Genomic DNA, 12,292 nt, shown 5'->3' with positions numbered 1-12,292 from the left:
ACTTGGCGTGTAGATTCTTGAGCTTCTTGTTCAGTTTCTTTCAGTAGGGCGCCACGCTCACTCTTACGCCCTTAAGAGAGAGATCTTGTTTTGATTATATATGTCCATCTACATGGCAAAAATTGTTCAATTCGGACCATTCATTAAAAAGACAAGCAAATAGTTGTATATCTCTATCTCCCTTGCATTCCCCGTAGCTGAGTAACGGGTATCTGATAGTCGATGGCATCGACTAAAGCGATCTCTCTTTGTTCTCATATTTTCATAAAAATATTAATATTGTTGTCTTTAAATATCTAGATAGTTCAATAATTAAAATCGGATTTTTTTTAAGATTTCTAATTTATACTCAGAAGTTTAAGAAGTAAACAACCTTAAACAACATGCATATTATTTATCGTTATTATTTTACAAATTTGTTCAAAAGAAATCTGTCCATAAATCGTGATGCAATTGTTACATTGCTATTGCGATGAAGTGACCTTACACTTTTCTAAAGAAACAGTGAACTGAAATTTAAATCGGCGGTATAAAAGATTTAATGTCAAGCTAAGTTGGATAATATCATTTTTAAGACTTGCAGATTATACATATGCAATGTCCGCTTTAAGCTCGTGAAAACCACATCAAAGTGACCACAAAGTAAGTTTCTTGGCCATTATCAAAACTGTACCAGCTGCCATCAATCGCTAACGATACGAGCACATGCGACCAGAGCGACAAGTCGCTCCTGTCCGCAGTCAGCAAATCATTACACACGTGAAAACATATTGGCATCTCTCAATTTGTTCGTTACAACTCCTAAAACTCGTTGAATATGTACAAAGTATTACATACATAAAAATACAAATTTAAAATGGAATATACTCAACTTATTTCAGCTGTTCGTTCCTATCGCAGTTATAATATACTAATATAATATGTGTGTATCGACTTTGCTGGAGAATATTTTAACCTTATAGAGTGAGAATCGTATCTCCTTTTAAAATTATAAAAATTTATTTATTGATTATAATCAAAAAAAAATAGTTCGATTATGAAATGACTAACTAAAAAAATTATAAATTTGAAATGGGATCTGATTTTTTTTTTAAAAAAGTATGGTAAGAATCATCATAAAGATGCAGTATAGGAATTGTTCAATACCAGAGACCGCAATCATTAAAAGATTTATTTTAAAACTCCAAAAAAATTCATTACTTTCGATAAAAAAAATAAAAGTCAGAAATAATCATTATTTTTGAGTTTTATAGAAAAAAATAAAAATACCCATTATTTCTGAGCAAAAAAATAAAAGTAAAAATAATGATTATTTCTGATTTTTATTTTTTTGATCAAAATAAAACTCATTTTGAAAAACACTTGGGCACAGGAAAGCTGTGCCGATTTTTGAATAAAAGTTCAAAAGGAACGCAAAGGAGTGTCCTGGAAAACAAAATGGTTATATTGGCCTTCTTCATTCTTGCAGATGATAATTTTGCTTTGAATCAATTCTGTTCCTAAAATTATTTTACAAAATTTAGGTTTGGATAAATATAGAAATCAGAAAATATATGATAATTTTTTTGTAATCGTTTGAATTTGTTATTAACAAAATGGTGCAATGGCATATTGATTAAACTTATTATGAGCATTACATAATTTCCGTAGTTTTGATATTGAATAAAATTATGTTTTTATCGACCCAGTCGTGATTTATTTCTGTGTAAAGGCGAAGGCCCAGTGACAACCACTTGGACCAAGTCCACTGCCCCCTTAGCACTTTCTCTGCACCTTTCTTTCGAATCAATCTCGACGCGAACGAACCACTTGAGAGCGATGACCAGCCAAAAAACGAGGAAAATAATGAGCAAGTCAAGATGGGGCTTTTAAAAATAGCTCCCCTCCACGGTTGATTCACTCGGGGATTTTGATTACGACGAGGGTCAGGGGCCACTGGCAGCATCGTTTTTTTATGGCATTAGAACTGCGGCTATTCAAATTACGGTCGACTCGAAGGCATGTGTGCTTTTTGTTCTTGCAGCATTTCTCCTGATTGTAAGCCGAAGATTTATCGCGTGCTGGATGGGAGAAGAGAGGTATAAAAACCTGCTTGTAACGTCATAAAATCGAGATAAATTATTTAATTTTCGATTTCCTAAAACCATTAAGCAAAGGCAGAAGAGCCCAACGCCTAGCTACCCCATAACCAAAAGCAAGTTGCCAAGTCATACCAGGAGACACAATCACAATCTGCCGGCCCTTATATAAAGCGTGTAGAGAGTGGGTATAAGTATATAGACATGTATACCTGAACATAATGATGGTTTGCAGCCGATGCTGCGCTGCCTCTGCTGACCGCTGGCTGCTGCATCCGTGGCAAAGACGAAGGACATGGGCTCAGACACACATGCCCGGGGTACATGCATACGCCTACCTGTGCGCAGGTAGCACGGCCAGCACAGGTAACCAACTCTTTGGCCCGGCAAATACTGCCGCAGATACCTCCACAGATACAGATGCAGATGCGCGTTACTTGTTGCAAACAAACGCTAAGAGATGAGGGAACAGCACCACAAACTGGCTGCCCCTGCCCCATGCTGGGCACCACCGGCCACATTTAGCAGCGTCATGATCATCAGGGCCAGGCACTAGGGACTGGGATTCGGGACCAGAGCCAACCGGACCGGACCGGACCGGCCAGGGATTGGGCCCGAGATTGGTGATGCTCTGAAGGTCTAAGGTGCAACATCAGGGATGCACTCCCAGGCTCAATCACGGTGACTGCAGATTTTTAGGACAGCATACCTTTTTAAAACCTTGAGTTTGGGCTTATTTTAATATTTGTTTTAAGACTTTCTGAAACATTATCTATAACAAAATGCCGACACAATAAAAAATATATTTATACTTATCTAATTAAAACATTTAGGCAATTAATGGGAAAAGTCATATAAGAACGTCTTTTAAATTCAGTTCTAGCAAAGATCGAAAATAAACTTTACTTGTGATTTTAATTGTTAATGCCCTACTTCTGTTTGATTCTTAGACAAGTCTAACGGACAGGAATAATAACTGTGTTATTTTGATATTACATAGACTTAAGCCCTGCAAATTGGGTCATTTGGGTACCTAAACCAAATTTGAAATACAAGTCAGTTTACTTATGCAAGGCTCTAGTATAGACTTCTTTTAAAAATAAAACTAACCAACAGTGATTATTTTCGGTGCCTCGCTTATAAGGGTTTCTGCTTTTCAAGCGGTAGAGTGGAAAATGTTTTGAGAATTTTGTAATCCAATTAGTTTTTAATTCTTGCAATTTGAACTATTTATTTATGTATTTTAACTCCGAACATATAAGAAACATATCATTGATGTATATAATTGTAAAAAGCTGTTTAAAAAATATAATAAATAAAACATTGATCTCAAGCGTTATATAAGAATAAAATAATTGTAACAGTTTTAAATAAAAATTTTAAGAGAGTTATTTATTATGATCGTCGGTCTTTAAAGTAATCTCTCTCAATATACTTTGAAACAATATATATATAATGATAGATCTCGAATTTTCCAAGAATCTTTTGTGATTTGTGCCCATCCCTGGACCAATTGCAGCTGCCTGTAAGGCGAACCGAGTGACTTGGCACTTGGCCCTTGCTGGCATCCTTTGTGCCTTCCCTTGAAATGTTACTCTTTTTGGTTATTTTTCCATGCCCTCCCTCCACTCACTCACACTCACACACGGATGCAACATCCCTGGAGTTGGGCCCACTCTTTCTTTTCGTAGTCCCCTTTTTGTTTTTGATTTTTTCGAAACGACAAACCGGCCGGCATTATTTTTAGAATTTTTCAGCCAAACTTGTTACCAAGCTGGGGCGAAACTGGCTTCGAGGCTGCAACAAAAACAAAAACAGCAGCGACAGCAGCCAGCAAAAATGCAATGATCTTGTTCCCATTCCACGTCTTTTGTCTCCCCCCGCATAGCCGAAAAGGTGACTTTGTCTCGGTCCCCGCCACACAGCTATGTGGCCATGTAGCCGGGTATCTGGGTATCTTTGTATCTGTGACTCCGCATTGTTACTGTTCTCTGACTCTTTAATGCCCGAAAACCAGACTGGTGCTCGAAAATTGTATCGATCTTGGCCATTTGCCGGTGGAAGTTCGGGTTCGGGTTCCAGCCAGAGCCACCTTTTGTGTTCTGTTTCTGGCCCGCTCGCCTGCTCTGCCCCTCCCCCTCCGCACAGCATCATCATGATCTCGGTGATCATTATAATGCCGATGCCGATGCCGAACAGGGGGGTACAGTTTCGCTCCGAACTGAAAAGTTATCATTTTGATTCTCTCTTTTTTCAGAGGCTGCTGGTTTGGTGGGTTTTGCCGCGCGGTCGCTTTCTTTCGGGTTCGGCTCAGATTTGGATTCAAGCTGAGGCTTTGGTTAATTTATTTTTATTTTCGTTTCATTAATTTGAGTTTTGCCTTTAATTGAACGTCGTTCTCGTTCGCCCCCCAATCAGATTATTGACTCTTTTCGGGTCTACGTCTTCCCCATTCGTTCTGGGCATAGTATAGCTCTCTGTGTAGGAGATTATTCAAATTGGGCATAGACAGAGGCCTTTGTCTGGGCCCAAACATGTTGGGTTTAATGAGTTTTATTAGTTCTGGCTCCGGCTCACTAGGGTTTCCGCACGGAGAGGGTAAATATGGCCGGTCATCGGCTACGCGTATAGTGTTAGAGGAGGGTAAACGGCTCCCACCCCAGGGGCTTGGCTCCGCTAGTGGGGCCAACTGGTTTCCATTGGAATATGCTTATTAACCTGGTCATTTGGAGATCGCGGACAATGGCCAGGCCGGGTCTTTGAATTGTGAAATGATCTGGAAACCGATAGAGCCCGAAGTGAATGGATTCTATGGTTATGCAGGGGAACTAGTTTGGGCTCTCAAGGAACATAACTGGGTGTTACGAAGTCGAAAAGTAACGCTGTTACTTGTATTGGGTAATAAATAAAACTAAAACATTAAATATAATACTAATTAAATCATATTTGATACTAAAATTTTATATTCAAAAGTAAGCAACTACCCTTAAGACATCAACTAATATTGTTAATTTCCAAATTCGATATCTGCCAGAACTGTAGACCCGATAAGATCTCTGGCAAACTGTCGTCAGAGAGCTTCGGGCCCAGAACCTCACACTTTCCCACAATGCCCGCTACAGAAAGGCAAACAAAACTTTTGACATATTTATATATCCATAACTGTGTGCGCAAAAAGTCAAATATTTTCTCTGCACGTTCCCAGCGGCGGAGGCAGAAAGGCGGTAAATGAGCAAACCCCAACTCATCTCACGTTTGCTTGGCAGGCAGACAAATCGGGAGGTCGCAACGTTGGCAAACAATGCAAATTTCCAAGCCGAAACCAGCGAGATGCAAGTGAAAGACAGAGGGGGCGAGAAAGAGAGGGGAGACGGGTGCGAGGGGGACAACCTTCTGCTCGCCGCGTCATAATGTCAATAGGTTATGGGCAAGTTCGTTGCCTAAGTCTTTCGTTTCTGAACGTTAGTCAGCCGCAAAAGCCCCTAATCACTTAATCATCTCTTCCAGCGAAATTGTCCGAGCGGTGGGCGAAATGTGAATAAAGCTGAAATATGTGTGTCAGCCTCCGAATCTGTGGGGGCACTCGAGTCTCTGGCTTTCTAAATAAATTGCTAACCATATCCGCCAACAAAAAGCGACATTTCAATCTGTGAGTCATGGCAGCGTTTGCTTATTTCTATACAATTTCTGCCCGATTACTGCGGTTTTGCCCGTCTACGATTCAAAATTCCTGGGCCTACCGACAAATAGCCCTCCCCCGAAAAAGTCCCCGATAACGAAAAAGTAAACGCAACTCAGGCAATTTGATCTTTAAATTTAAGCACGTTTAAATCAAAAGAGCAACGGACACAACTACACATGGATATATCTCTCGCTCGAAAGCCAAAAGCCTTGCGTGCCCGGGCCTTGTACATGAAATACGTATACCTATATATATATGCCTATACATAGTCTTCAATCCCACACAGCCAACAACAACAACAACAAGAGTTTGAGGCCCCAACAGCAAAAAGCCAGCTCCAGCAACAAAAACCACACGGATGACTTTGTGAAATTCGAAAGGCGGCAGCGTTGCCTTCGCCACTCTCCACCCCCTCCCCCCTCTTGGTTCGGGCAACTCACCTCCTTCACTTGGCCATTATGTACTTTAAATTTAAATTCAATTGACTTCTTTTATGATGGCAAACGGGCGTCGTCGGCCACGCCAAAAAAATACAAGAAGAAATCAAGAAAAAATAAAATTAAACAAGGAGAAAAAACCGAAAAACGTGCCCAGGGAACTGCTCACGTCGCACTCGAAAGGGGAGCTAAAGCTCCGTCTTTTCTTCTGGAACAGTGGGGCAAACCCTGGATCGAGCTACGCCCCTGACTTTTGCCATTTGCCTGGCAACTTTAACGGCCATTTCTTTGCTGTTCGCTGTCGCTGCTGTTGTTGTTGCCGCTGCTGTTGATGTTGACGTTGCTGTTGTTGTCGCTGCCACGCAGCAGCAGTGCACTGAGCGAAAAGGTACCACGAAACTGTTGTCCACAAGGTATTTCGAATAGAGCATATTTACTATACATATAACAGTCAAATTAAAATCAACCATATATATTAACTTATTTAATTAGTAAGTTACAATTATTAAAACCATTATTAGGATATTAGATACTTTATAAGGAACCCTTGGGTTTTTAATTTGTTTTAGATATGATGTTAGGAGATTCAATATTTATTATTGTTTTTAGATTTAGGGTTCTAATCGGTCTCTAATATTTGGTTTTTGTTGAAATGGTTTTAATAAGAAGGCGTCGTGATTAAAGCAAATACCAGGCGAAATGATAAAGATTGAGATTACAAAGACTACATTTTTCTCCGTGCAAAAGCAACATCGTCAGTTGAAGTGATCGTCGTCGGCCTACCTTGGTAACGTATTTTTCGTCGTCGCTGTTGTTTTTCTGCCAGTTTGATCTTTGCCATAAAAGTGATTTTTTTATTCTTTGCTGGTTGTTGCGTGGCCATTGCGCTACAGTTGATTGCGTGCGGTACGTGGGTTCCCAGCAGCAGTTGTTTGAAATGGGTAGGTTCAGGTTGGGTCTTTGAAACAAGAAGGATTTGCCAGGAACGAGGGATGATCCGTTCCGGGATTTTTCCATTGGGATAGTTCATGCAATGAATAAAAATAATCTTGCTCGGCTTTGATCTTATGGGGATTTGAAATGCTTATGAACAGCTGTCACACAATTCTTAGAATTAAAGTATAAGGATTTAAAAATTCGTTGAGTGTTTTAAAGAACATTGTGGAAATCTAGTAACAACCTTGGAACATGTACATATTTATTATTTAATCATTTCACCTATTGATCTTATGTTTTCTTATTTATATAAAAATTTTAAATGGAATTTTATGCGGTTGATTGAAGAGGACTGGCCAAAATGTGTATTTATTGTTTTTACTGATTTTATGATTGCTTATTTATTATTAGTTATTTGTTAGTAATTATTGTATTATAAGGTCGTACATTAACTTACGTATGAAATTCATTATATTGTTATAGTTAAGTTTTACATTCATTTCTCGCCCATAATAATTTTCATTTTTTAACTTTATTCCCACCAGATCATATCATTCCATAAATGGATCCCTTGGCGTTATCCACATCTAAGATCAGCTGTTAATTTTCACACTCCTCTTTATAGAGGAGTATGATGCCCGGCTAAGTCAGATGGGCAACTTTCGGCCGACCTCTTAACTCTTGATCAAGTTTCTCTTGATATTTGCGGGCTTCTTTCATTTTATTTTTGGGTTTTTGTCGTGTTTTATTTTTTGTGGCTTTTTCGCGCATTATTTAGTCTTTTTGTATATTTTTGGCAAAAGTTAACTTACCAGACAACAAATTTGCCGAGGACCAACAAAAAACACAACCAGAAATCGTCCACTTTTATGTGTTCAACAGGGTTTCAGTTTGGGTTTTTTGATGGGATATCGTGGAATACAGGGTGGGTAATTAAGTTAGTGTATAATAAAACAAGTGAATAGATGCAGACATTTGAAATTCAAAGATCAGTGTAGGTTTTGGGATGCATTTTTAATAGGGTTCCTCATACCCTCTTCTTATAAAGACAACTCCGATTGAAAAGGCCAATAAGATGTTGAAATATAAGGTAGAAGTACAAGGAGAAATCAAAAATTTGTATTAAAATGCGTATTAAATATACTTTTAAGCCCGAGTGGGGGAGATAAGATCCCCTATATTCCCCCCGTGGATCCGCGCATAGTTGAAACATTTTCAAAATTTTGATCTCATCTTTACGTTCTTCTTCATATAACTTTGAGCCCATTTAAAACACACATTCGTTGAAAACAATAGGCATTCCAAATAGCTCACCCTGTACGGACCCATCGTAATGCCAGCCTTTATAATTTCAACTTTCGTGCAATATAATTTTGAGCATTTTTCACCCGCATTGTTGAAATCTAAAATCAATAGCCTCAGCCACCTAGACAATCGTTAGGCAACGTCTTTCAGCCATCTCTAGCTTATAGACCGTAGTCCATGTGTGTGCGGTACATACACCTTGCCACACGCACACAGCCGCGCGAAGAGAGGCCCACTCACGCACACAGCGGCACCTGGGCAGGCTTTGTACTTGTCTCTTACCTGTGTTACCTGTATGCCTCTCATTTGGCGGGAAATCATGGGTCGCTCGCCACTCGCAGGGCAAAAACAAAAACCCGAAAATCAGGTAACTACGCTGCCGGCGTCGCAGTCGGCGCTACAGGTAAGCGATCGGATCATCGGCACACCAACGCAGGGGCGGCTCACACCGACGAGATACCTGGTCGAGGTCTTATATACAATATACCTGCGCCGACGTCGACGTCGGACGTCTCAAGAAGCTGATCTGGAGCTCGTTTGTCGCATTTTTACCAAAACTGAATTTAGTTTAGAAGCGTTTGGCGGCGTTGAAGGTGTGTGCTAAAGCAATCCGGGGCCAGAGCCAAAATCTTGAAAAATCAAAAATCTTTGGAGACCAGAGTCACACTTGGCCGAAATAATATCAAAAACTAGTGCAGTTTTAGTGCCCGATTCAGTGTGAAATCCTCGGAGATCGCGCCACCATCCAACACAACTCAATGTTCAAGTTTTAGTTCGCCGTATTTTCCAACTTCAATATATCTGGGTATGTCATTTGCATTCGCAGCTGTTTGATATAACCCCACAGGCACACTCACTCGCACACACACCACCGATCGTATATAGAAGGTACGTATTGTAGATCGTGAGCAAATTCTTTAGACATCCGGCTCTATAAGAGCGACACACGCTTCCAGAATTTTCAATAGCGTTATCGTCATCTACCTCATCTCATATGCACAGACAACTCTTGATTTTCTGGCTTCGGCCGAAGAAAACGTGTTTCGGGGCTACTCGAAATCGATTTGGTAATCAGTTTCCTATATATGCGCAGATCTGCGATCTAGGCCTAGGCGAAGTCCCCTCTTTCGGCTCTTTTATGGGCCCAATCAGCGGCGGCATCTCATTCAGCCCCAGCCGCAGCCCCAGCCCATTTGAATATGCTGATGTATCCCCTCCATTTCGCGTGATGTGTGATTTGTTCTTGGAACTATTTGAGTATGACTTGCGGTCAGCGACTAGGCGTCAACTCGAACCGAGTATGTCTCTATATTTGGTATGGGTTTATGTTGATTCTGTAATTCACGTCATCGGCCTAAGTCGAGGGGTTCGTTCGGGTCTGGGTTGGGTGTATAATATAGGGGGGCCTATCTCAAAGGTGTGTTGACTGCAAGTGCAAATTAACCTTAAAAGCGTATTTAAAGAAATTTCAATAAAAGTCCCCTGCTGCTTGAATCCACATAGAAACAGCAGCCAAGTAGATGATTAGATTAATTCAAGACTTGCTTAGACAGCGGAAAATAGCAGGGTAGTTTGCATTAATCACAGATATCTATAGGGTATTGGGTTCGTAATGTTCCAAGATATTCAAACAAATATAGTATAACTGCACTAATAGTCACCCAACATTTCAGATAACTGTAATGTATTATTGATTATTTGCAAACAGGTATCTTTCCCAAGAACCGTGGAGCTTAGCTAACTAATATAGGCTTAGCTAGGGCCTTGTGTAAGCCTCCTCAAGAACCCTCCATTAGCCAGTTAGCCTTTCATCTGGATCTAGACCTGCGGCCCACAGACTTTGAATGCTTTCAAAAGTTTTTCGCCTACCCACCGAGTACGGGTACTTGGGCCTATGGCCCCCGGAATGGATCGCAGATCGTAAGTGGCTGGCTGGCTACTGTCGTCACACAATATCCATTGCACAATTTGAGGCAGGCGAACAAAATGGTGAAGTGAAGTGAAGTAAAGTGAAGTAAGACATTCAGAAAATTCGCCTGGCTGGCTGGCTGCTTTTCAACATTTTCCGCCGCTTTATGTTTCAGCGATTATTACCAGCGGAGTGTGGTGTGTGTGTGACTCGAGGAGTTGTGGAGTCGAGCGAGGCGCATAATTGTGGGAACTTACGTTACGGAACGCTCGTCTAGCAGGCCGTAGACTGGTGGACTTGTAGACTTGTGGACCTGGCTAAGGCCAGTCAGCCGTTCACTTGGCTTACTCACTTACTGACTCGGCCCGGCGCTATAATGCCAATGCAGGTCCGAACCCGAACCCGAGCCCAGGCCAAACCCAGGCCCAAACCATACCCACCACCACCCAACGTCTTGGCCCTCGTCTTCGACTTGGTGTTCCGTCGTTCCAGTTACAGTCACTTGACCAACCGAAACATTGGGAATACGAAAGCGAATACACGAGCGAATGGGAGTAAGAGTAAAAATAAGAATAAGACGGGTCTCGTTTTGGTGGGCATAATTGTTGATCGTCGTAGCGTGCATATTTATGGGAATATTTCTCCAAGCGAAGGAAAATCATTGCAGCTCCTCACTTCTTCCCATGGCATCGAGGTTCTGGTTCTGGACGAACGCGCGCTCGTCCAACTTTGACCTTTTTCCGACCATTATCTCGTTGCCCTGTCTATGCAAAATGCATAAAAATTCCACGTAGCATTTCTCAATGCATTCAAGGCGGCTACGCCTGCGCAAAAGCCGTTCGTATAAGAAATGAAACCAAAGTCGACGATGACGACAGACATGACTGTGTGAAAATGCCTGTGTGCGTGAGTGGGCGACAAGTCGGAGAAACGAATTCGAGAAATCGAGTGAATGTCCATGGGGCTTATGAACATTTAAAAGAAATAATACAAAAAAACCAGGCCCGCGACTAATTGAATGGCCAAAAAAGTAAGGCGAAAAATTCGACAAGAAACAAGCGTTCATCAAATTTAACAAAAGAGGAGGCCACTTTCCTTTCCCTTTCAACGAATCCCAGTGTTATATAACCGACTCTATACAGGGTGCTATGTTGTCTTTGGTTATCTAGCTGTATGAGTGATAAATAACGTCATAAAGCTAGCTTACCGAAGTTAATATTAGCGTCTGTCCAGCGAAACAACCGAAAAAGAAACCAACATTGCGTATACTGAACGTTTAAAACCAAAATAAACGTACTATTAATATAAGCCCATATGTCGTTACACATGCACGTTTATGATTTGGCAGTTTGGTTTTATGACCAACTGCTTTGCCAAGCAAAAAACAATCGCGTACAAACGAGTAAGTTATAGTACTTAAGTTTTGTATTGTATCTCCACACTCTTCTTTTGTTTTGCCTTGAATTATAGCAACGACCTTTGCGTGGAGTTATTTTTCCCCTCCAACCGTAATTGAGAGGTGGAAATACAGAGGAGGAGGAACTGACCCCACAAAACGCACTCAATGACGTTGCTAATGAACACTGATTCATTGAAATCGATATGGAAGATCGTTTGCCGGCTGGAAAAACACATATAGCAACCTAATGAGTGAGGAAATTAAAAATAGGAAATCCATGCTAAAGCCGTCGGAAATTGATAATGTTCGCTGAACGAATTTTTCGAGTTTTAGAATAAAAGTAATGATTAATTATACCTTTTTTGGTAGAGCGTTAACTGAAATACCAATCCTGAAAACATTCATAACATCTATAAATCACCTTATTTTAAAAAGCCGGATTAACAAATTTTGTTACTAATTACTAATTAAATTACATTATTAATTAAATACCTATTAATAATTTAATAAACATTTATGCAAATTAATATTCAGTCGGTACAAATT

Source organism: Drosophila subpulchrella, chromosome 3L (genome assembly GCF_014743375.2).
Source record: "Drosophila subpulchrella strain 33 F10 #4 breed RU33 chromosome 3L, RU_Dsub_v1.1 Primary Assembly, whole genome shotgun sequence".
NCBI classification, from domain to species: Eukaryota; Metazoa; Arthropoda; class Insecta; order Diptera; family Drosophilidae; genus Drosophila; species Drosophila subpulchrella.
This window is presented reverse-complemented; position numbering follows the sequence as displayed.